The sequence below is a fragment of the Macaca nemestrina genome, chromosome 12 (assembly GCF_043159975.1).
Source record: "Macaca nemestrina isolate mMacNem1 chromosome 12, mMacNem.hap1, whole genome shotgun sequence".
In the NCBI taxonomy this organism is placed as follows: Eukaryota; Metazoa; Chordata; class Mammalia; order Primates; family Cercopithecidae; genus Macaca; species Macaca nemestrina.
In genome coordinates, this window is record NC_092136.1 from 112,200,720 (window position 1) to 112,227,525 (window position 26,806).

General features: G+C 44.7%; 1 protein-coding gene across 3 annotated transcripts in view; it reads left to right on the forward strand.

Moving 5' to 3' along the window:
- LOC105493750 (6-pyruvoyltetrahydropterin synthase) overlaps positions 1-26,806 on the forward strand; it is a 116,787-nt gene that overhangs the window by 71,522 nt on the left and 18,459 nt on the right. Inside the window, exons 7-9 of one of the 3 annotated variants that reach the window (XR_011611060.1) lie at positions 5,473-5,618; positions 7,545-7,694; positions 15,637-15,976. The gene's annotated coding sequence lies outside the window, so the exon portion shown is untranslated. Of the gene's footprint in view, positions 1-5,472; positions 5,619-7,544; positions 7,695-15,636; positions 15,977-21,484; positions 21,567-26,806 lie in introns of those variants that run through there. The other 2 variants (XR_011611059.1, XR_011611058.1) reach the window with 2 other exon arrangements.

Below are 26,806 nucleotides of genomic sequence, written 5' to 3' on the forward strand. Positions count from 1 at the left end.
GGGCAATTTTACAAATCAATCCAAATCTCAGTTTTTAAATTAATAAAATGGGGATAATATTTTCTTTGTTTATCATCTTATCAAGTGCTTTAAATATGATCAAATTTCTATAAATAGAAGATATTCTTTATTACATGCCTTTGCATGGACTATTCGTCACTTTCTAACAAAATTCCAATGGTTAATAGAGATTTGAGGTTTGACAGCAGCAGGAGAGGTGGGAACATAGAAAGAGTGATTAAATAATCCTTCTAATCATATAAGGTAAGTTAGAAGCAGAGCTGGGGTGAAGGCTTAAACACAGGTCTTCTCCAGGTCCCCGTTTTTTCCAGCAGACCCTCCTGTCTCAGTTTGCAGTTGGCCCGTCCTGATCTGACATAAAAGAGGAGACTCCATGTTGAGATCCAACCACGGCGCTAGGCCCTGCCCACATGATAAATGTCTGTGCATATCCTGGACAAGACTTTTAGTTAAAAGTGCTGACTGCTTTGTAAATCTGTACGCCTGGGAGATCAGACCTGTTGGCGTTTTCTCCTCTTCCTTCAGTGTGTCACGGGGGGTGGAGGGGGAGGTGAGAAGAACTGCAGTAGGCAGGGTCTCAGCAGAAGTGAGGCAGGTCTCGGGGGTGATTTTCTCCTCTGTGCCTTCTGGGGACTTTGTGGGGTGAAATAGGGTTAAACTAAATGACAAAATCTGAAGAAATGAGGCCTCACTTCCTTTGGTTTTGAAGCAGCAGAGGAAATATGACAGGAAAAGCAAAAAGAGTAGGTAGCACTGTTAGAGCACGTTCTAGTTTACAGGGGCGTGGCGTTCATGGGTGCTGGGCCACTGATCTTCACAAGCGACCCTGTGGGCCGGATTTTGTTATTGTCACTGTAATCCGGGCAAGGATCTGGATAACAAGTCCAGCCAAGGTTAAGAACCACTGCTCTTGCTTTCCCCAAATTCATGGCAGGGGACAAGTTATCTTCTGACCTATTGCTTCTCAAACTTTAATGTGCATAAGACATACCCGTGGCTGTTGTTAAACATCAGATTCTGAACCGGGAGGTCTGGGAGGGCCTGAGATTCTGCATTTCTCATCAGCGACCAGGTGATGCTGCTGGTCCTGGAACCGCCTTTGAATATCTAGGTAATCTGACCAATATACCTCCCTGATATTGACCGCCTGCAGGGCTGGGTGTCACCTGACCCAGGGTCCCCAGCTGTGCTCAGGTGGCCTCTCCCCTTTCCACATGGCCCCTCTGCCTTTTTCCCCATCCTCTTTGTATTAGGGTCCTCCAAGGATCCCATGACAGGCCTTCTGCAAGATGGGGAATGAGAAAAGCTGGTAACTTGGCTTAGTCCAAATCTGAAATCTCAAAACCGGGAAGGAGCAGGCAGGTAAGCCCACACTTGGAGCCACAGCCCCAAGTCTGAGGCTGAAGACCTGAGAGCCCCCTGGCAGGTTGATGGCACAAGTCCCAGAGTCAGAAGGCCAAAGGACCTGGGGTCTGATGTCCGAGGGCAGGAGGAGAGAAAGCAAAGCATCCCGTGTGGGAAAGGAGAGAGAGGGGAGGGGGCGGGGGAGAGGAAGCTCAGTAAGCGGAATATGCCGCCGTCCTCTGCCTGCTTTGCTCTGGCCGTGCTGGCAGCCGACTGGATGGTGTCCTCCCCATTGAGGGTGGGTCTTTCTCTCCCAGTCCACTAACTCCCAAGTTCACATCATCCGAAAACACCCCCACAGACACACCCAGAAACAATGCTTCACCAGCCACCTCGGCCTCTCTCAGTCCAGTCAAGTGGACAGCTGGTATTCACACTCACATTCCCCAGCCGCGCTGGTGTGGGACTCCGCCCGTTTGTGTGGTTGCACCCTGAGCCGCGGCGCCTCTTCCCTCCCACCACTGGGTTTGCTCCTGTGGCTTCCGGACTGGGCTTCCTTCCAGCAGTGCTTCTGGTGCCAGGGCCGGTGCCTTCCAGTTGCCCCATTTGTTGATGTCACCCCAGTTCTAAGGTCTGCCAGGGCAGGAGGGAGGCTGTGCTGTGAAGACCAGAAAGTCTGGTGTCTGGGATCAGAAGATTTGAGTCCTGCTGTGCTACTTCCTGGCTGTATGACCTTGAGCAACAGTTACCTGACCTGCCTAAGCCTTAGTCTCCTCACATGTAAAGGGATGAAGATTGCTGCCTTAGAGGTTTACTGTGAGATTAAATTAGATGATGTAGGTAAGGTGCCCACATCAGAGACTGGCATGCCCAATAAGCAATCATTCTATTATTGAGGAGGTTGGAACTGTTTATTGAATATCCAGCATGTGCTACGTGGCAATAAGTGATTTATAGACATCATCTCATTTGAGCCACAGAACAACCCTGCAAGGTACACATGATTTTCTCTATGGTACCGGTGAGGTAATTGAAATCAGAAAGGGTAATGACTCACCCAAGATTGCACAGCAAGCAGGCTCTAGGACCAGAACTTGCATTCCTATTTGTTGAACTTTGAAACCTTTTGCAGGTTTCTTTTCTTTTCTTTTCTTTTTTTTTTTTTTTTGAGATGGAGTCTCACTCTGATGGCTGGAGTGCAGTGACACCATCTCGGCTCACTGCAACCTCCACCTCCCAGGTTCAAGCAATTCTCCTGCCTCAGCCTCCAAAGTAGCTGGGACTACAGGTATACTCCACCATGCCTGGATAATTTTTGTATTTTTAGTAGAGAAGGGGTTTTACTATGTTGGCCAGGCTGGTCTCGAACTCCTGACCTCAAGTGATCCACCTGCCTTGGCCTCCCAAAGTGCTGGGATTACAGGCCTGTGGGCCCCTTTTGCAGGTTTCTTTGACAGAGTTATTGCTGGTGTGACAGAGAAGAGGGGCTCAATGAACACTTGTCTTCTTAGATGTTTAGGGGAGGAAAAGCAGCACCAAGAGGGCTGAAAGGCAGCCTCACTGCTCTCCATTTGCCCTTGGAGGACAGACTGGCAGACAGGAGCAGGCAGGTTAGAGATGAACAGCCAGGTCAGAAAGTGACTGATGGGAGACACTAACAAATGCTCCCTGTCTGGCCCCTGCCCTGTGAGCGAGGGAATGTGGGGCCTGCAGGAACTATAGGCTTTTGTGTCTTCCTCAAGAGCAAAAGCAATTTTTGTGTGTGCGTGCCCTAGTGGGTCAAGAAGGAGCTGGGGGCAGCAGGGTGAGTAGAGTGGGTGGGGAATGAATGAGATTTCCCTGTGGTTGAGGCGTGGGATGGAACGGGCATGCCAGCAGGCTCCCACCTGTCTTCGTGCAAAAGAGTCCTGAGAGGCCCGAGCTCACCCATCTCATCATCTGCCAGACCCGGGCACTGCCCATCACGAGTCTCTGCCTTTGCCGCCTGTGGTACTAGGTTGTTGATGTGAAATGTAAATCGTGCCTCTAATAAAGCAGCCTGACAGTGGGGAGCGTGCTGATGAGAATGTGGAAGTGGACTGGGGAGGCTGCAGGGAGCTGGCAGCTCGAAGTCCCAAATAACGGGGACTGTGGAGCTTGTCTGGTCTCTTGCAGTAGACTCTTGCCCATCCCAGGCCTTGCTCAGTGGGATGAGGAAACCATAGAGTGAGGGATGGAGACTGAGGCTAGAGACCTTAGATACGGCTGTCCCAAAGACTGGTTACTTAGCCCACTTTCCCCTCCAACCAGACAAGCTGTGGCACAGTGCCCGACATGCTCCTCAGAATGGTGGCAGCATTGCCATGTGCTGCTGTGCAGTAGGAGGACGGTGACGCTTTTTGCACTGCCCTTTCACACCTCTTAGTGCAGGCATTAGGATGAATCCATTTCATGGAGGAAGAGACGGAGCTAAGAGAAGCTCAGCCAAAGTCTCCTGGCTTCCCAGTGACGGTGTTGGCCCTATTTTACCGGGTGGGAAACAGCACTCCACCTTACTTCATACCAGCTCTTATAGCTCTAAAGCTTGTAGCTGTGTATCTTGAAAAATTTGCACGTTTTACACAATTACAGGGGGAAAAAAAGAACTGTGACGTATGCTTCTTTATTTATATAGCTAGATTCATACATTTTTGATAGTTCTATTATGTCTCACAGTTACCAAAATTCTTTTTATCTGAGACTGGGGAGTAAGGGCTTTGCAAAAGAAGAGTCCTCTCCCCTCATCCTTATAACTGCTAAATTGAGATCCTCTACTTCACTTAAAGCTTTATTTATTTTTAACTTTTCATTTTGAATTAATTTCAGTTTTTTAAAAAAAGTTGCAAAAATAGTACAAAGAATTTCAATACACTCTTTAACCCAGATTCCCCCAAATGTTACCATCTTATATAACTTAGAGTATAATGATCAAAATCAGGAAATTAACATTGATAAGATACTATGACATAATCTGTAGCCCTAATTCGAGTTTTGCCAGTTTTCCCAATACAGCCCTTTTCTTGGTTCAGGATCCAGCCCAGGACCACACATTGCCTTTGGCTGTCACGTCCCCTTAGTCTCCTATAATCTGGGATAGTTCTTTAATTTTTCTTTGTCTCTCATTACCTTGACATTTTTGAAAAATACTGCCCAGTTATCATCTAGAATGTCCTTAATTTGGGTTTATGTGATGTTTCTTCAAGATCTAAATCCAGGTCATACGTTTTTGGCAAGAATATTACGGAAGTGATGTTGTATCCTTCCCAGAGCATCGTATTAAGGAGCACATCATCGATTTGTTTTATTACTGGTGGTAACTTTGACTTCCTGTTTAAGGTGGGGACTGCCAGATTTCTCTACCGTAAAGTTACTGTTTTTGCTTTTGTAAAGCATTTTGTGGAGAGACACTTTCTAGATATCCTTTTCTCATCATATTCTACCCACTGATTTTAGGATTTATTAATAATTCAGCCTGAAATAATTATTTATTTTTATTTATTTATTTATTTTTGAGACAGGGTCTCACTTTGTCATCCAGGCTGGAGTGCAGTGGTGCAATCTTAGCTCACTGCAGCCTCGACCTCCTGTGCTCAAGCGATCCCCTTACCTCAGCCCCCCAAGTAGCTGGGACAGCCAGGACCACGCCTGGCTAATTTTTTTGTTTTTTTGTATTTTTTTTAGAGACAGGGTTTCATCATGTTGCCCAGGCTGGTCTGAAACTCCTGAGCCCAAGTGATCCACCCATCTTGGCCTCCTGAAGTGCTAGGATTATGGGCATGAGCCACTGCGCCCGGCCTGAAATAATTATTACTGTGGAATTTAATTCATATATAAATATAAAGACAAATATGGGTATAAAGCAAAACTGACAGAACTTTGTAGGCATATTGGCAGGATTGTATCACTTCTTACATCTGGAACACTATTTGTTGGTTCTCTTCCTATTTTGGTCTCATTTAGTAGAGTTTAGTCAGTTGTTAAGTACATAAAATGTTGAATATCACATCTTTGCCACTGTGTTTACTTTCAGGAGTGACAATATTTCAGCTGCTGCCTGATCATTCCATCTGATTCATTCTTGTCTTTCAGAGCAAACAACCCCACTGGAGCTCAGCACTGCCTTCTAAATTTGATCTGAACTTAAGCTCTGTCTCCTCTATTTAGGCTGAAGATATGTGGTATTGCTCTGTGTGCCCCAGCAAATCTAATTTCCACTCAGGACCAGCCTTTTCTTGGTGAATGACTCAGCATTTTACAATCTGACATTTTAAGAGAAGCACTTTACTATTAAACTGAAGCCATATATTAAAGTTAAACCCCGAAGCAAGCACGGGTCCAACAAAGGTTAGACAAAGATAAGACAATTTGTCACACCTACCAGCCTGCAGTGCACAGCAGGAATGAAATGAGATTCCTAAACCCAAGCAGACTGGGGTCTTTGACTTCTAATTCGAATGTGAAGAAACTCTCCTCTGAGGTGGCTGTCACTCTGGAATCCAGCAGACCCTCTCTTGGCTGCATTGGTAAACTTTGCAGAGGGCTTCTGTGCTCTTGATCTGAGGCCCTGGTTAGGACAGAGTATTTTAAGCGTATTTAAAAGCTGAGCCAGGCACGGTGGCTCACGCCTGTAATCCTAGCACTTTGGGAGTCTGAGGCAGGTGGATCACAGGAGGTCACGAGTTCGAGACCAGTCTGGCCAACATGGCAAAACCTCGTCTCTACCAAAAATACAAAAAGCTGGTTTTGGTGATGCCTGCCCGTAATCCCAGCTACTTGGGAGGCTGAGGCAGGAGAATCGCTTGAACCTGGGGGGCGGAGGTTGCAGTGAGCTGAGATCGTGCCACTGCACTCCAGCATGGGTGACAGAGTGAGACTCTGTCCCAAAAAAAAAAAAGTTCAACTTTGAAATTGGGAAAATTATAAATTATAAGTGAGTTATTAATGATTTTTGTTTTGTACTGAGGAAGAATTGATGAAATAGAAAAGAAAGTCTAAAGAAAGCCTTCCTGTAAGAGCATCAAGAGGGCAGGCTGTCCACTGAGTGATGGTTCTTCCCACATCACGTATTTCCGGTGTACAGAATTGTTGATGTCTTCCCTGCCCGCAGAAGTTCTGGCCGGGAGGGATGGCTATTTGAGTATATCTCTTTTTTGTCTGTGTTCTACCTATACAATAGTAGTGATCCAGGGCACTTTTCTTTGTTAGCCTTGCTATGTCTTGCCCTTCCTGAGTTTGGGAGGAGAGGAATAGGTAATTAGAAGGAGAAAAGGAGGAGAGGGCCATGAATGCCAAACAGGGGGAGAAAGTCAGGGAAATGCAGCTATTTTCTGTCTCTGTCCCTTTCCAATATCCTACCATCTAACTCCTGATACTTTAGGTTCTCTGAATGCTCCAGTGAGGCCCTAGAGCCCCTGGAGATTCAGGCCCACCTCTCCTAGCCCACTGCAAACTTGTTTGTCCCTTACCAAGCAGTCTTAAAGCCTTCCCACAGCCCTCAGGCCCTCTCTTCCACAGGCTTGCCAGAGCTCTCTACTCTAGAATCTGCATCATGTACTCATTCATCCAGAAATCATTTATTGCTGCCTATTCTAAGCCAGTCTAGGGGTTGTGCTAAGTATTGGATCTATTAAAAAAAACCCAGACATGATTCTTACCCTTGTGGAACTCCTGGTTTAGTGGGGGACGAGTTTTGAAGTAGATAATCATAATGCAATAATAAGATAGCATTCACTAAGCACCATGTATCCTTTCAAAATCGCTCTACTCATTTGATGCTCGTGATCACCCTAGGAAGCAGGTGCTGTTTTATATAGTTTGCTGCAGATGAGGCACAGAGAGGTTAAATAATTTACCTAAGGTCATACAGCTAATAAGTGACAGAGCTGAGATTTGAACCCAGACGAGCTGGCTCCAGAGGTCAGACTTATGACTGGTGTGCTTTACTGCCTCGAAGTGGGTCAAGCATGGTAGTGGGTATCCCAGGTGTTACAGGCACATGGGGCAGGGCCTGGTGGAGGTGGTGGGGTGGTTGAGGGAGGTCTGGGTCTGGTGATGTGTAGGAGGTAACTCAGTGGGGGCCTGGGCAGCTGAAGTTTCCTTCCCTCTCTCCTTTGTTTTTCCTGCCTTCAATATTTCCTGAGCATGTGTTATGTTCTGGGCAGGCTACTAGGTACTGGGAACCAAGGATGGGCTTAATGTAGCTTGGGAGATGCTTGTATACACCCTACTTGCAAGAGCCATGTGGTCAGTGTTCTACTAGCAGCATGAACATGAGTGGCTGTGGGAGCAGCACGGAGGACTTCCTGGAGAAGGTGAGGAGCCCATCCTGTGGGAAGAAGGGGAAAGTTGTACTTGGTATGGCTGCTCCAAGATGCTTAAGTATAGATTTTTTTTTTTTTTTTTTTTTTTTGAGATGGAGTCTCGCTCTGTCACCTAGGCTGGAGTGCAGTGGCGTGATCTCGGCTCACTGCAACCTCCGCCTCCTGCGTGAAGCAATTCTCCCTGCCTCAGCCTCCCAAATAGTTGAGATTACAGGCGCCTGCCACCACACCCAGTTAATTTTTTTGTATTTTTAGTAGAGATGGGGTTTTGCCATGTTGGCCAGGTGGGTCTCAAACTCCTGACCTCAGGTGATCCGCCTGCCTCGGCCTCCCAAACTGCTGGGATTACAGGCGTGAGCCACTGTGCCCAGCCAAGTATAGATATTTAATCAAGTCAGTTGAGCTCTGAGTTTCTGTTAGCCAGGATTGGTGAGAAGTCTAAAAACCAGTCATTACTTGGGGGCACCCCCCTGACAAGGTTTTCCAGGAACCCCACAATGGATCTGGGTCTCAGTCTGTGGTTTCCACTCTGCACGGATCTGAGACTGCTCTTGAAAGCTGCTCTTCCACCATCTGTCTAGTATTGTGGCACCTCCTGAACCCATCTTGCCTCACGGTTCCTGTCTAGACCAGCCCGGTCTCTTGGACAGCTTTGGGGGTGGCACCAGTCTCACCACGCCTCTGCAGCTCCCAAGGCTTGGTGCCTGCCTTTCACTCAGCCCCATGCAGCCAGCAGCCTGTACAATCTCAACCCTCAGCAACAGGCTGCCCTGGAGCCCACCCTCCTTTCTCCTCATTTCCACTGAAATATAGAACCGTATTGACCACCCTCTGGTGACTGGGGAGCCTAGACCTTAGGAACACTGCTTAATCCTTACGAGCGGGAAACATTCCTTTCCAGGGACTCTGGAGAAACAAGATATGAAGTAATTTCCCAGTAACCGTAACAAGAGCATTCCAGGCAGAGCAGGCAGCATGTGCGTCCCCGTGCTGGGTCTGTTGGGAGTCCTTGCGCAGGGGTATAGGATGTCACTGGGGGATCAGGTGGAGAGGGTGGTTGGGGCAGCTGGTGGAGGCCTTGAAGGCACAGCTGGTGGGAAAAAACCCCAGCATTTACCCGAAGCAGGGCACTGATGTGACCGGATCTGGAGCTTAGGAAGACTGTGGTAACTCTGCGTGTGTGTGTGTGTGTGTGTGTGTGCGCGTGCGCGCGCACATGCGTGCACGCTCACATAGGTGCATGGCCATGTAACAAAACTCAACTGGGAATGACCTAACCTACTGTATGATTTCCTCCAGGGTGGGCCCTGGGATTGGTGTTTTCCTGGTCCCTTCTGGAATGATGTGCTGTGTGGGACTATGCAGCCCGCGGGCCTGCAGCAAGGTGCTTGTTCCACTTCACCTTGGCTCTTATTCCAGGCAAAGCCAAGAGCAGAGTGGGGGAGATGATAGCCCATGTCCCATGGGATAGGTGGGCAACAAAAATCAGTCAGAACAGTGACAATATTAATTTTGTATTTTCATCCTTGGGAAACCAAGAAGGATGGACCTTAGAAAACTCTTCTGTCCCGGCTCCTTAGCAGAAGTGAGGGAGAGATGAGACCAGAGGTTTTTCATTGTCCCACGATCTCAGCCAGATCCAGTTTCAAGGACTCAGAGCTTCTTCTCTGTGCCAAGAAGGTGCCCAACTCCCCCTAGTCCTCAAATGACTGCAAAGGCAGGGGGACTGCAAGTGATTCTAGAGCTGGGTAATGAGATGAGAGGAAAAAGTGCCCAGCCGTGACATTAAGTGGGATTTATTTTCATCATCTCAGGTTCCCTATTGTATGGCATACTCCTTCGCCACCTGCACATACAGTCATATTTTAGGATACAACTGTGAGGGTTTTAGGGCTCTCTGAGAAATAATGGCTCTGTGCTGTCACTGCATAGATGTGCCCTTTCAAATATACAAAACAGGAAGGTGACCTGCTGATTCAGTGGAAGGCAATAAACCACACATTCAATTAGAATGACATACATTTAATCACAATTGTCTAATGGTATTTGAGATTTCTTATTTAATCAGTAATGAGGCTACCCAGCAATTAATGTTCCTGGAATCGTGGCTGCCCTTACCAGCGCAGTGTTGATTTTAAACTAATCTTTCTATTTTATATCCTCTTTCTATTTCTGGAGTTAATAAAGGTGCTTTAATGAGTTGTATGAAAACATCAATTTCTTCTTTTGTTGCACCCACAAGTTTATCATGGTTTTTAATGAAAACACTGAGGTACTCTGTAGGAAAGGATTTTCCACGTCAGGTTTTGCCTGGATGGAGAAGCCAGGTGGGAGATGGTGCGTCTCATTTGTTTATGACTCTCCCAGCTGTTTGGGCCCCCTCTGGAGAGGTTTGAGGACAGGGACAGCTTCATAGGTGACCTGTGAGGTTAGAAGGGCCCTCAGCTTGGTTTGACGTTCTGCTGTGGCTGTTTTGAAAGTCTGAATACCTTTTGAACAAGAGGCCCCTATGTTTTCATTTTGCACTGAGCCCTCCAAATTATGTGGCCGATCCTGTTTGAGGATCTGTGAGAATGGGTGTGTTGATGGTCAGAGGGCAGTGCACGAGAGGCTGCCCCCAATGCCTCACCTTGAGTTGGTGCTATGGGACCCCAGGCTGCACAGGGCAATGTGTGGCGGGCAGAAGAGGCTGGTAGGGACAGGTGAGATGAGATCTGTTCCTGGGTTTCCCACATGGCCTTTTCTGTCCTGAAAGCTCCCTTCTTCTTGCAGTCGTAAAGCTTTGGGTGTAGAAATATCAAACAAAAGTAGATGTGAATGAAAGGGGCATTTATAAAAATTCTTTTTTTTTGGGAGGGGAATTATGTTTTTCTCTGACATCTGTTTTTAAATAGTTATAACAATGGGTAACATTTATAGAGTATGTACCATGGCCCAGGCACTGTTCTAAGTGCTTTACATATTTTATCTCATTTAATACTCACAACAATCCCATGAGGTAGGCACAATGATTAATCCTAACTAAATTAAGGAAACTGAGTCAAGAGAGGTTAAGTATATTGCCCAAGGCCATACAGCCAATAAATGACAGCACCAGGCTTACATCTAAACTTAGGTTCTGGCGTGGTAGAGATGGGCTTTGGAGAGAGGCAGATCTGAGTTTGTTGTTGCTTCTGCCATTGGTTAGCTCTGTGACCTTGGGCAAGGCACTTAACCTCTTTGTCCTCCAGTTTCCTCATTTGTAAAGTGGAGATAATAGAACCTATTACGTAGGGCTAATTTGAAAATTAAACAAAATAATACATGCGTCTCATCTAGTCTGGTGCCTGACACGGTGACCAGCTATGTGCATGGTTGTTTCTCTGCCTCTTTACAAATGTATTATTTCCAGCTCTCTTCCTGCAGAAAGCCTTTCTCATCTGCCCTCATCTCACACTCCTCACTCATTTGCTCTATTTCCTTAAGAATTATTTTCACACCATTATATTGATATATGCTTGTTTATATTAATTTACTTATCAATAATTTGTTGAGCACATGGAATAATATGAATTTAGCAGTAATTGTGCTCCAGCCATGAGCAAGGCACTGCACTGGGTATTATATGATGCTTAAGGCACTGCCGTGATTGTGAAGTGTCCTGCCCAATTGAAGGATGCAATTCATGCCTCCAGGGACTCAGAATCTACTTGGGAGGTACAATCCATAACAAACATGTGGGAGATGAAAATAACGAACAAAACATTTTATGTTTGTGTCAAAATGAGTGTACAGAGGAGAATAAGAGTGTGTGAATTCATTCATTCATTTAAATATTTAGGTGTTTGTATTATGTATTGTGGCAGATTCTGGGAATATAATGATGAGTAAAACCCACAGGATCCCTGTCCTCATGGGGTTTATATTCTAGTAGAGATGACAGGCACTGGATAAATGGAATGGATACACATATAATTAGTTACAGTTGTAATAAGTGGTAGGAAAGAAAAAGTGGGGGTGGGTGTTAGCACTCAGAGAATGGGGCAGATCTATCCTGACTAATGCAGCATGTGTGTGAAATCACCATGAAATCTGAAAGTATAATCCAAGTATAAACTATTAATACTAACATCTGAACACTGTTCCTGTGTCCTGAACTTTGGACCCCATTTTTCCTCTCCAGCTATTCACATCAACCATTCTTCAATTGGACCTCTCTCACAAACTACTCTCTAATTACCCTGGTCCGTAGCAATCTGCTCCATTCTCTGAGTGCTAACCACCCACCCCCACTTTTTCTTTCCTACCACTTATTACAACTGTAACTAATTATATGTGTATCCATTCCATTTGTTCAGTGCCTGTCATCTCTACTAGAATATAAACTCCATGAGGACAGGGATCCTGTGGGTTTTACTCATCATTATATTCCCAGCATCTACCACAGTACCTAACACAAACACCTAAATATTTAAATGAAAGAATGAATTCACACACTCTTATTCTCCTCTATACACTCATTTTGACACAATCATAAATTTTTTTGTTCGTTATTTTCATCTCATTCATCTACTGTGTGTGAGTCTGCCCTGCTCATCATAGTCACTCAGGGACAGGGTCCATCTCCACCTGTGCTTTTAGGATCACCTGGCAGGGGAAAGGGAATGGTGCAGTGGCTCTATCTTAGTTGTCTACCACTGCATAACACAGTACCATAAAACTTGTGGCTTAAAACAATGTGCACTTATAATGTCACCATTTCTGTGGGTTAGGAATCCAGATGTGCTTTAGCTGAGTGGTCTGGCTTAGGGTCTCTCATAAGACTGCAATCAAGGTGTCTGCTGAGGCAGTCTTCTCAAGGCTCAACAAGGCCAGGTCAGCTTCCAAATTCATTCACATGGTTATTAGCAGGTGACCTTCTCCATTAGGGAAGCCATGTGGAAACAGCCAGAGAGAGAAAGAGAGTGCAACAAGATGGAAGTCACAGTCTTTTATTACCTAACCTTGGAGGTGACATTCCATCCTTTTCACCATATTCTAATCACCAGGAACAATTGGCTGGGCCCCACTTACACTCTAGAGGAAGGGACCACACAAGTGTACACATGCCAGGAAGCAAGTGTCACTGGGAACTGTTTTGGAAGGTGCCTAGCATAGACTCTGTATGCTTCAACCTCCATTTAGCCCATTAAGGTGTGATACCTGGCCACCCCTAACCTCAGGGGGGCAGGGAAGTGCAACCCTACCATGTGCATGGAGGCGGAACTGGCGTATTTGTGGGCAGCTGTGATGCCACCATAAACGATCCTGTAACATAGAGACTCATTTACCATTGAGAGGGTCTGTGCAGGGTATTGTCAGGAAAAAGTTAGAAAGTCAAATTGGGGTTTATGAGATTAATTGGCTTGAAGGAAATAGGCAGTTGATGAATATTTTTGAATGTGGGAGTAATTTTAACCATAATTCTTAAAATAATTATTAATTGGCTTTTTAAATGGAAAGGTAGAAATAGATGTGCAAGATAAAAATTCAGAGGGATGTGTACTAAAAAGCAAGGTTCTTTTCCATCCCCAGCATCTAACTCTTGTTTCCCAGAATGGAACATTTTTTTCCTTCTCTTGTATATCTTGGAAACATTTAGGGATATCTAAACTATCTATGTACATATTCCTCCTCTCCTTGAAAATCAATTGGACATGTCTATTGTTTTGTATCTTACTTTTACACCTCACTGTATATCTTGGAGGTAATTTCACAGCACCTATAGGTCTATCTAATTGAAGCTTTTAGACAGATTTAAACCAGTGGCCAGGTGGAATAGAGCAAAGAGAATGGAGGAAGCTAGACCAATTGAGAGACTCCTTCCACAATTCTGATTATTTTCATTCATTCATTCATCAAACATTCATTTATGTCTGTGCTGGGCTCTGTGATATCAAGTCACATAAGAAATGATCCTTGTTTTCAAAGAGCTGAAGGGAGCTCAGACAAGTAAACACATAAATCATCATACAGTGTGCTCAAGTATTGTAACTGGAGTGAAGTGACAAGTGGGATGTCTCCATGAGATAAAAAACATGAGTGTCTGGAATACTCTTTCTTTGGAGAAAAAATGGCAACGAGTATGGTTTGATAAAGGGTTGCTCTGGGCCCTCCTGAGGGGCAGAATTGACATATCTTTTATTTGTTTCGTATCTCTGCATCCTCTTTCCTCTTTCTCTTGCACACACTGACACGATGTCTGATGCAGGCCAGTGCTGCCCGACAGGCTGAGGAAAAGACTAGGGAGAGCCTCACGATGGAACCAGTGGTTTCTCTGTCGTTTCTCAACCTTTGTAGATAGAATCTCCACTCCCTGCCTGGCTGTAGTACAAACAGTGAGCAAATTCTTGATTATGAAGGAAGATGAGCCTCTGATTCATTTTTGATGTTCAGTGTTATGAGGCAAGCTTCCTGGCCATCTGTTCAAAGAAGGAACGTGGTACATATTTTGATTATTTTATTTTTATCTTAATCAAGTGGCAACTTTCCATCTTGACGCATCTTAACCTGAGCAGTTGTGGCTGGGAGGCAATGGGCTTGAACAGACTGAGGAAGGAGGGGGAAAGCTATGCCACCTGGTGTAACGCTGGTGTTAGATGCAGGAGCAAAGGCCCCTCGGCACAGCCCTTTCACCTGCCTAATTAGTGAAGAAATTGCAGCCCTCCAGTGGGCACTGAAATGCTCAGAGCATTAGCCTCCTGGGGCTCTTTACACAAATGAAGGCAGAAGACAGGAATGGTCAGGATCTGCTGGTTACAGCCTGGGGGCCAAGGGGACCCGGGGCTGGGGACAAGAGGCATCTGGAACTGGAAAGTGGCAGCTTCTTGAAATGGTATAGGGAGGTAGCTGCAAAGCTTCCTCATTAGACGGAGCCCACGTCTTAGTCCATTTACTGACATTAAAGGATTGAAGTTTTTCCAGCCAATGGCATTTGATGGAAATGTGCAATTATGTTCCGGGAGCTGGCTCTAGGACCTCACGGAGCGAGTGAGATAGAGTAGAGAGTCATAATCTAGCTATTTGTCTTAGTTTGGGTTTCGCTGAAAACTAAGCCTGAAACAAGGATTCGGGAGCAGTGAGTTTATTTGTGGAGTGATCCAAGGCAAGGGAGTGAGGGAGCAGAATGAGCCAGGCAGGGAAGGAGGAAGAGTCAGTCTTGAGTTGGCTGCCATGGCGGTCAGCTGGGCCCAGTCCTGGTGAGCATCTGTCAGGAATGTCTCCTTGGACGCTTCACTCCGGAGGGGAGGTGGGTGCATTTATTCTCTGATTTCCAAACCATTGGTTGAGGTTGCCTTCTGGGGTTGCCTGCGGACTGCCCTGCACACTAAGACCCTGAAATTTCGGATAAAAAGCCCTGAGGGTAACAAATAGACCAGCAGGATGCTGGAGGTGGTCCCCTGCACCATTCATGGGGACTGGCTGTCACAGCTGCAGCGGAAATCCTGGTGGGCTAAGGGGAAGTGATGTGGGGGCGCGAAACACATCCTAGTCACTCCTGGAGCCAGGAAGTGGGGAGGAGAGGGTTACCGCATGGTTATCAAGAGTGACGGTGCGTGAGTTTGGCTGGGATAGGGGGCACCAATCCCAGTCCCCAAACTCAGATGGGTAAGAAATCTCCAATTCTGTCCTTGCCCGTAAGTAAACCTAATTTTGACTCCATGTTCCCATCATACTGTGCTAGTCAGAAATTTAAACTCGTTTGAGACTCTCCTCCCTGTGTGCCAACTTTCTTCCCAGCTCCATAGTTGGTTCCAGGTTTCTGTGAGCCACTGGAAGACTCCGGGCAGATATTTATAGAGAGCACACTGTTATGCTTACATAGCGCATGATTTTTTGTGTGTATATGGTGGTAATTCTTCTAGTTAACTAGTCAGGTCGAACAAACTGAGTATTTTCTTTTTCTCTTTTGCAGGTGTCTTTATTTTGCACACTTTGGGGGTCTTCTATGAATCACTGTGCACAGAGAATGTCCCTTTGTAAGAAGATGGAATGGTTTTTGTGACTGGTTACTGTCCCACTGTCCTACCAGTGATCTGGTCCCCTATGATCTGGGAGCTCATCCTTGTAGCCATCTCTAAGTGACATAGTGGCCTCAGTGTGTGAATACTGATATGTAGATACTGGGAGTGCCTGCAAGAATTTGCTGTACGTTCCTTGTTAGTTTCATATAAACAAAACTATGGGTCTGTTTATTTTTTGGATGCTCAGTAAGACCTTTTAAAATTTAATTAAAATTATTCTGTAAACTTGAATTTGTTTGATGTCTAGTTCTGTAAGTTTTAACACATATATACCTTTGTGGAACCACATCAACACAATCAGGATACAGAGCTATTTCATGACTCCCAAAAAAACTCCCTTACGCTCCCACCCCACCTATAGCCCCTGGAAATCACTAATCTGTTCTCTATCACCATAATTTTGCCTTTTCAATAATAAAATCTAAATCTTTGTATTTCAAATGTTGGCATAAAATCCAATAGTTAAAGTAGTTCTAGTCTTATATTCACACACACACACACACACACACACACACGTTCTTATCTTCTGGTTTGTTGCAGCAAGGACTAGACAGCACTCGCATAGTAAGTGGGTTAAGGTGGCCCATGAAGATGCCATCGGAAGGACACCCTTGGAGAAGGCGACCCATTTTGCCAATCTCCATCAACCTTATTGTATTTCAGAGCAAATAACTTCACCTTCTTTCTCTTAGACTTATTCTTCTTGGGAGCATGATAGGATAACTTCTTAGCACCATGAAGCCTCAACAGCAAAAGAGGCCTTTTTTTGAATTTTATAATCAGACATTGGTACATCCATCTTCCAGTTGCCAGCAAAATCAACCCCTGTTGATTGGAGGAATCTTAGCTTTCACATTTTTTTATTGTATCTGTGGGTTCAACCTTGAGAATAATAGTCTTTCTTGTTAGGGCTTTCATGAAAGTCCTAACAAGACGCCCAAACTGCATCTTGGCAGTGTGGGTCTACGGATCTGAAAGGAAGATTCAGTTCTGATGAAATTTACTCAAATTTATCTGAAGCTGAATTGAAGCTAGGTTATTGCGGGAAAAGAGAATAAGAGGTCTAGTATCACAAGTTCTTACTTAAAGACTCGGAGGAAACAATCATCCCTGTAATGAGACCACCCTGACTTAGTCACCTGGACTATGAGAGGAATCAGTTGAAGCTGTTCTGAATGAAGCAGAGATTCTAAGAGAAACTCCTTCTCACCCAGTGCCCACAGATTCTGCAGCCTGGCCAGTGCTCACAGGGGCAAGCTGGAGAAAAATGGAACAGAGGACACGTCCCCAAAAATGAGACTTTTCCACAGAAAGAAGAGGAGGCACATGCCCCCTCTCTGAAGTGATCCATGGTAACCTTATTCCCAGATGCGCGCGCGCACGCACACACACACACACACACACACACACACACACACAGAGCCCTGATAAAGCCCTTGGACTCTTTCAGGCAAAAGACTTAGAAAATTTTCTATCTCTGTTAGCCACGTTTAAGCTTGACTATTAGTGACAGAAAAATCCAGCACTGCAGTGGCCTAAACTAAATTGAAGTTTATTTATCCCGTAGACATAGGCTGTCCTAAACTGGTTTGTCAGTTCTACAGTGATCAGGAAGCCAGACTCCATGTTTCTTGTTGCTCTACATCTTCAACATGAAGCTTCTGCCTTTTGGTCCAAAAGGCAGCCATTATGCTCACATTCTAGCCAGTAGAAAAAAGGAGGGGGAGGAGTTGGGATCTCTCTCTTTAAGAGCTCTGCCCAGAAATCACATGTTCCAATTACACTTACCATACCCTCTTGATTTGTCTTTTGACTTAGTCAATTGACCACACCTAGTAGCCAGGGAGGCTGGGACATTTGGTCCTTATTCCACACAGCTATTTGCCCAGCCAGTGATCAGAGAATACACATTAGCATAAGAGGAGAATGTGGCAGTCTCTGCCACACCCTGCAAAACTAACCACAAAATTTCCAGCAGAGAAGAGTTATGAAAATAAAATATCCAGCTGTGAGTGTGAACAGAAAGAGCTTGAACCTTTGAAGTTCACCTGCTTCGTGCATTTTCTCACTTATTTGACCTTACCCCACCTGAGGGCACACAACTTCACCTTTGAAATTTAGACCCAGGGGGTGTGACACCTCCTTTCCTTCTTTCTCTCTAGCATGAATTGGCTCTCCAAGCATTTTCCAAGAACTTTATTAAATATAGTACTCAGGCATAAAAAGAAGAAAATAAAGAAAATGCCAGATGCTCAGAAACTTAAAATTTACATGATTGGATCTTAAGGTAACTGCTTTCTATTTCCAAAAGGCAGGCACAAATATGCAAAAATCATGATAGAGGCTTTGTTCCTCTTAGCTGCTCTCAGGTCTCAGGTGGAGGGGAGCAGCTTTACTCTTTTCTGGAACAAGGCACATGACCTTTTTCAAACTCTGCCATCCCCCTGTGCTCCACCATTTCCATCTGTCTTTGTGCTCAGGGGCAGGCTTGGTGAGCCTTCAGTTCTGGTGACTAGCGGTAAACACTTCCTGTCTGTGCAGGGGGTCATCTTGTCCCTTCACGTCCACAGGGCAACTGGGCTTTTGCGTCACACTAAATAGTGTATCTTAGAGATCTTTTCATCTCAGCCCCTAAAGATCAAATTCATCCTCTTTGATGGTTGCATAGATATTGCATTGTGTGTATAACTTCAGTTTATTTAACCAGACTCCTATTGCCGAATGCTTTAACGTTCCCATAGTAGAATTACATCTTCATTGATTGACTTTTGAACGGGGGAACAGCCGGTGTTTAAAGGGGGATGTAATGGAAAGAGCAGGTCTTGGACAACTTCTCCCATGTTGCAATATTTTGAAGGGTGGCTTCATCTAAGAATCTTGAATGAAAATAATTCAGTAAATTACGGGCGAGAAATGAACTCTTCTAAATCTGCTGGAGGCTAGAAACAGATTCATTGGTGTCCTTGGGATCAGAGAACAGTATAGAGTCAATAACTTGAAAACTGGGTTCATTGAAATAACAGGGGCTGGTCCACAAACTATTAAAGTTCATACCTTAAATCAACACCTTGGCCTCTAACACTCAGCTGCTTGATGCAAAAAGCAGTGGTGGACAACAGCAAAAATTCACACTTCAGAAACCAACAATGCCGAGAGAGCAAATGGCCGTTTAGTTTCTCCACCAAACTTCCCTAATCCAGTTTGATTGTTCTTGAATAGCATTGACTTAACAGTTTGTAAAGTAAATACCCTTCCAGGTTTTTGGGAACCCTTGCCTCTCAATTATGTTTGACTTTGTTTTCCTCCCAATTGGTGGCCTCCTCCTGCCTCACTGAGAGTTCAGCTATTCTATTCTTTTACTGTCAAAATTTGCTCTCAAAAAGATGCAGAAACTCATTCACGTTATAATTTAAGTTGATATCTAAGTGATATCAGGTAGGAAGGGAAACTGGCATATATACACATATACTATATGTATGTGTGTGTGTGTATGTGTGTGTGCGTGTGTATGTGTGTGTGTGTATATATATATATGTATATATTTTTTTAGCAGCATCTCTCTCTGTCACCCAGGCTGGAATACACTGCTGCGATCTTGGCTTACTGCAACTTCTGCCTCCTAGGCTCAAGTCATCCTCCCCCTTCAGCCGCCTGAGTAGCTGGGACTACAGGCATGCACCACCATGTCTGGCTAATTTAAAAAATTTTTTTTGTATTTTTTTGGTAGAGATGGGGTTTTGCCATGTTGCCCAGGCTGGTCTTGAACTTCTGGGCTCAAGTGATCCTCCTGCTTCGGCCTCCTAAAGTGCTTGGATTACAGGGATGAGCCACCACGCCTGGCCTGTATATATATTTTAATTTAGATTTTTATTATAGGAATTTTAAATATACACAAAAATAGAGAGAAAATATAATGAACCCATACATACCCACCGGCTTCAACATTTATCAACAGTCTATCATTTTTGCTTCCATTCTTCACTTATCTCCCCCTATACTTTTTTTTCTGTATTATTTTAAACGATTTCCTACAAATACGGGAAGGTATATTTGACGGGAATAAATGGAAAACTTAGTAGGGCAGTGGCTGGAAGGGGGTGCAAAGCTGCAGGAAAGATTCCCGGATTGGGTTGCGACGCCTGCCACGAACGTAGAGGAGGAGGCAGGGGCAAGCGCCACGCACCTCCCACGTACCACCTGCTTTCAGTCGAAGGAATTAAACTCTTACTCTAATATTTTAGGCATTTACAGCTGGCAGGGGAGAATGTTTTGGAGGAAAGAGGGCTTTTCATGCTCTGATCACTCCTGGGAGGCAGTTGCCTCTTCCTCTACCATCCGCTTTGTATCACTTTTCCAACTACTTGATATGGTTTGAACAGAGTGGCTGTGAGTGGCAGCGGCACACACGGCTTGCCGTGGTGAGTCTCTGTGGAAGGGAACAAAGCCAGGCAAGGCTCCAGGTGACAGCCTGCCTGTCACTGCATAAGAGGAGGGAACAGCAGAGCTTGCCATTTGGAGGGATCGTGGGCTTCCAGCCTCCTACAGGAGGGTCAGCAGCTGTCAGTGGTATCCAAACTGCACTTTCTGCACAAAATGAAGATGTCACAGGAACAGAAGGAAATGCCAGTCAGTTGTCCTTTGATTTGCTAGTTTACTCCAGCAGCAGTATCAGTTTTGTCCCCAAAACTCTTTTTCTGGCAAAGCCCATAGGGCCCAAGAACAGCTTTTATTCTGCGTGTGCTGGAAGCCAGGAGGAAGCTTTCTGTGTGTGTGTGCGTAGGGGTGTGATGTGGGTGGGGAGGGGTGCAGGGGGAGGTTCGAGGGCTTGTAGGGCTGGGCACGGTGGCATCTTTGGAAACTGCTGCCATACACCCCTCACGTGTTAGGCTGTGTGTTCGAGAAGTATCTGCAGGATTAGTTGGCTATTTGAGGAACAGGTGTTCTTGGGGTGGATTTGCTGGCATCGGTTAGATGGCAGGATGGTTCCGATTCACTGTTGAACCTGACGGGATGGCAGGAGCCCAGAGGGGCCTCAGGAGGGTTCCCAGGCTGTGCAGATACGTTCATCGCGTCCTAGCGGCATTCATGTGCCGTCCACACAATGTGAAAGGCCTTTAGGAGAGAGAAACTGTTCAGTGGGGTCTGCTATTGGCCACATGGGCCTTGCTTGAGTCTGGTGAGCTTTTTTTAGTGCTAGGGAATTCGTGAAGACTATTATCTCTGGCTTGACCTAAACAGAGGCCACAAGCCCTCTACTTCAGCATTTTCTAAAGTGTATTCTGCTAAGTACTAATTCAGTGGAATTAGGGTGGGTAGGAGATGTTTGTGTGGGACAGCACTCCACCCATTCTGTGGATGGAGAGTGGGTGGAAGAGTTTCGTGATGAAGTCAATTGGGAAATTGTGGGCTGAACAGGCCTGTTTGTGGCAGGACTTCTCAGGACCTTTATTACACCAGGGCGCATTGTGACTTTCTAAGAGAGGGCTATCATAGGCTGCACTTCTACTGTTTGTTTAGCTGTAGAGCCCTTGCTACAAGCGTTTCACCAAACATACTTTGGGAAATAGAGTCTTACTTGAATGAAGATTCATCCTGCTGATTTTTCTAAGTCATCAACACCAAAAGACTCAAAATCTATACTTCTCTCAACTAAACTAGAAATAGTTTGATATTTATATTGTTATAAGCTCTTACCCAAAGAGTGTTGAAACTTGAATTGATTTTATATTTCCTTTCTAGATTATTAAAAACTCCAATTTGTGTCTGTGTAACTCAACGTGGGAACCTGGAACCATGTTTACTCTTCTGATGACCCTGAAAGGTAGGCATCTGCAATTTACAGATGGGGACATAAAAGCTCCAAGAGGTTTAGTCATTGGCTCAGGATCTTGCAGCTGGTAACAGAGATGCGGACGTGGGTTTGTCTAGCTTTTCTCTCAGCAGGTGAAGGAAGGGCAGGTTTTCCTTGCTTGGTGTCTGTCTCGCCCATAAGAATATAAACACTTTCCATGAGGGCAGTGACTTTGTTTCGTTCACTTCTGTATCTCCAGTGCCCAGCACACAGTAGGTTCTCTGAACGTGTTTATTCAAGGAAGGAATTACTGTCTTCTCATCTATGCAATAAATATGCATGAAATGTCTCTTCTACGTCCCCAAGAATGCGGGTCTGAGAAAGTGCAGCCGAAAACACAAACTTGGTGAGGCCATGTCAAACAATAAAGCCAAGCTGTTTTGGGGCACAGAGAAAAAAGAGTTCACTTTGTGGGAGTTCTGGAGTGCTGTCTCTGAATCCTGACTTCTTTTAAAGTTAAGAGAAAGAAGAAAAGAATATTAAGTACACGTGCCTGGGGAAAAATCATTAAAATAGTACAGAAAGGTGTGAAATAAAACATAAGTCTTTCTCTTCACTGCCATTGCTAGTCCTGTTCTTCACCCGACTTTCTTGGGGGGAGGAAGCATTGGTGGTGGTTTTGTCCATAACTCAAATAATATGCTTACATTCGCATTTCTTGATTTATCAATATGAAGCAGTAGCTATTGACTCCTCTCTGTGATAGATGAGGCCTGTATCTCCCCAACTTCTGCCTGCCCATTTTTGTTATATGTTTATTCTTCTATATATTTTCTCTATAATTTAAAATAATGTGCCTAAACCATCATTCTTTGATGCATTAACTTAGTATGTCTTGTTTCTCTATCATGTAATGTAAGGAAATTAACTCCATGTTGCCACCTTTCTCTTCCCCCCCAGTATTGGTCAGCGCTAAGTTTACTTTTATGTTGTCAAAGTGTAGAACATTTACACTTCATATCGTACCCACAACTAGTCCCTTTCATGCTTTGTTTATATGCAAGTTGATGCTGAAAATTGAAAATCAATACATGGCTTTAACAATACTGTGATTTTGTAAAGATTATTCGCTGCAGAACCAGAACAGTGTTTGGCTTTATGGAGGAGATGTAATCCTATGTTCTGATGTAATCTTTGCTGTCCAAAGGAGGTTGTTCCAAGCATCAAGGTAAACAGAATCTTGCTGTATGCTAACAATTCTTCAATATAAGAACTCATTTTCAATCTGGAACATGAGTCTCATTCTGGAATTTATAATTGTGTGTGTCTGTTTTCTGGTTGACATGCCTTCACCATGTTACTAAGAATTTCCAACTTCTTAATCATTCTATTTGGAAAGTGGCCCATTTGAAACAGACTTTCTAGCTGTGTCATCCTGAACTTTTTTGATGCACTCTTTAGTTCCACCATTTGATAGGTCCCACATCTTTCTTTCTTTCGTTTGAGGGACTGAGTAAATAAATGGATAATAGCCAAACCATATTAAGAAACAAAACATTGACTCACAAACTGCAGCAACTATCCCAGGAAACCAATCCATTATCTACAGTAACCAGCCCAAGAAGCCAACTTATTATCGATAAGTCAGATGTGTAGTAAGTCAGACCACTGTCTCTGGCACTCAGCCCAAGAAGCCTAACAATAACCTCAGAAGCAATGGGTCTCCAACAGTCAGGACTTGATTAATATCTGACAGCATCCCTAATCTTTGTCTCTGCTTCCAATTTGGGATCAACCAGAGAAAGCCAGATACGCACCTGTAATCAATCCTGTGGGATGCTGAGCTTCTCGTTAATCCACCTGCGACCTCCCCATGCCGACAGCCTCCAATCAGGGCATGCCCGAAACCTTTCCTTTTTTCTACTATAGAGCTTTCCCATTTCTCTGCTTGTTTTTGAGTCTCGCCAAAATGCAATGGATGGCAGCTGACTCTTTTGCTCGAGCAAGCTCTGAATAAATAGCCTTTGCTTGTTCTCATTTGGTTGGTGCTTGTTTATTTCCACAGCTTCTTTTTTGTTTGTTTGCTTTTCTGGAGCACATCCTCAGGCAACTTTTTTTTTTTCAGGTAAAATTTCTGGATCTTGGCAGGTCTGAAAATATCTTTATTTTTGTCCTGTTCCTTGGGTGGCTTCTGGGTTCAAAATAACTTAACTCAAAATTTTGTAGGAATTGCTTCACTGTCTCCTAGCATCCAGAATTGTTGTTGAGAAGATGATCAATCTTTTGTAGGTTAAACTGCTTCCTCCAGTGGTTTTAGAAACTTTCCCTTTTCCATGTACTGAAACCACATGAGGATATTTATGTCTAAGAGGAGTCTTTTGAGAATCATCTTGCTTAGTACTTGGTGGGCCTTTTGGCATAGAGACTTGAAATATTTATTTGATTCTTTTCTCCCTTCCTTTCTCTTGGTTCTTTCTCTCTGTTTCAACTTCTATGAGATAGATATAGGCTCTAATTAATCTTCTATGTCTCTAATTTTTTCCTTCATATAATTTTTGTCTTTTTACTTTCCATGTTAGAATATTTTCTTGTAGTTCTTCTTCAATAGTTATATATAACTATTCAGGTTCAAGACCAGCCTGGCCAACATAGTAAAATCCCGTCTCTGATAAAAATACAAAAATTAGCGAGGTGTGGTGGCGTGTGCTTGTACTCCTAGCTACTTGGGAGGCAGAGGCAGGAGAATTGCTTGAACCCAGGACGTGGAGGTTACAGTGAGCCGAGATCGCACCCCTGCACTCTGGCCTGGGCGAGAGAGTGAGACTCTGTCTCAAAAAAATTTAAAAAATAAAAAATAAAATTGTCATTTTGGTGGATTTTGGGAGTAGTCTGCTTTGTTTACTCACCTTTCAATGGACTCAAGTGTATTTTTTGGTCAGACTCAGAGTGGAAATAGAACAAAGATTCTCTGATCGAAGGCAAATCAATTCATCGTATATTTTATTGCCAACACCCCAAAGCAGCCTGCAAGCCACAAATAGAGAACATAGGGCAAAGCGGCAATGACAAGCAGGGCTGGAGGCCCTTTTGTCCTTTACTGTGTCCAAGTGATTTGGGTAGACGGCAGATCCTGAGGGAGTACACCTGTGGCTGTGGGAGGTTTGCAGGATTCCGCCACAGTCTCACCGCTCTGAGGATGCTCAAATAATATTGCACAGAAACAGTGGGATTTGTTTGAAAGGGTACTTGGAGTTTATTTCACTCTCTCCTAGTTTCTTCCCCCAAGCAGAAGTCAGAGTTATGGTAACCTAGCTTTGGAATAACAAGTTATATATGTTTCTCAGACAATTAAAAAATATGTTCAGAAACAACTCTGCAGAGAAGGGGGAAAAAGAACTCTGCAGAAAAACTGGCTCAACCGTTTTGTGAACGGATTAGATAAAAGAAGACTCTGGTGTTATTCCTTGTATATTGTGCATAGACTTCGAGGAGAGAGAGAAGTCATTTCCTGGTGTCCAGTCTAGAGTGGCTGGGATATTCTTCAGATTCTACAATGACAAAAGCTAAGGGACAGTGATGCTAAGATGTCAGACAGCGTCTGCAGCTTGTTTCAGCAGGAGCCAGTGGTCCTCACACTGTGACAGGGCATTGGTTCTGCAGGGATACCACATCTTTTCCTGTAGTGAGCCCACGTATGTGCCAGGGTCACACAGCTAGCAAGAGGCAGAGCTGGGATTTGAATCTAGGACTCTTTGATCTCACAGTGTGCGTCCTTTCTTCCACAGCTTTGCCTTGCATCATTTCTTTAAAGAATTAAGCATCCAAAAGGCAAGAATAATGTGCACATCAGCCATGAACATGGGTGGCAATAAACTGTAATCTGCCACTGTGGTTCAGGGAAAGGAGTGCTCGGTAGGGCTGAATGGAGTGTGTCCTGTCTACGTTCCACCCCAGCCTCAGGGAGGCACAGGCCTAGCCTAGTGCCAATGCTCAGTCAGCATGTGCTGTTGAATGAACAAGCTGGGGCAGCCAGAAGAAGTTTTGTGGAAAAGGCAGGACTTGAGCTGGGCTTTGAAGTTGCATAGGTCTGGGAGGGCAGAGAGGGCAGAAAGAGCATCCCAGTGCCCGAGAAACAGGATAGAGCAGATTATGAAGGTGGGGGCAAAGAATGGGGTTGCAAACCCATGGCAGATTAACTGGAAGCAGCAGCAAAGGCCGAGTGACAGCAAGCCCTAAACATCAGTAACAGAGCCTGGAGAGGAAAGGATGAAGGCGTCAATTCATGGGAAAGTTGTGCTGTCTTTAAATATGTAGCCACGAGGAAGATCCCTTGATTTCTGAAAATGAATAAAGTTAGCTAATCCAGTGAATTAATAATAAGAGCTATTTTACTGTTTCATTGCCATGACCACAGACTTTGCTAAGTGCTTTACATACATTACCTGAGCTAATCCTAACCTCTGTTTGTAAGGTAGATTCATTATCCCTGTTTCAAAAGAGGGAGGGAAATGGAGGCTTTGAGAAACTCAGAGAGGTGAAGAAACTTGCCCCAAGTCACACAGCCAGCAAGGACAGAGCAAGAAGTTGAAGCCAGTTGTGTCTGCCTCTGAACTTCTCTTAATGGCCAGGGTTGACTGCTTCCCACAACAGATACATGTGGCTGATACTGCAAAAATGACAGTCCCTGGGTGAATGGGAGGCATGTCTGGCTGCTATGTCATCTGAGAGGCAGATTGGGGCAGGTTTCTAGGAAGTATAGGCTCAACTTGCCGAGGACCAGGTTGGCACAGTTTGACTGCTGTGCACTACGGCAGGGCACAGAGCTGATGCCCTCAAGGTCAATTCCAGCCACAATTCTCTGTGATTCTATGACTCAAAAGCTTAGAAACAACCTCAATGGAGTAAATAGATGAGGGAACAAAGTATTTGCTCTCCTCTATTAAGCCTTGGCTGGGAGTATTTCTTCCACACTCCTCACATGCAAAATGCAGTTTTTGGGAGCAGATTAACATTTCAAACCACTTGGTGCAATTAGACCGGAACACCTGGTTTTGCAATAATTCTCATTTTCTGTGCGTGCTGAGAAGTTTTTGAAATTCCCATGCTCAGTGGATTACCCTAATGACTGGTCACCAGCTGTTACGTTGGCATGTTGCATGACAATTTATTGCAGCTCCCCACAGGCATTTGGCAGAGGCCCCAGCAGAATCAGGTAGCAGGTTAACGCTGGTGCCTTCACTTCCCCCTGTCACGTGGGGCCCAGGATCCTC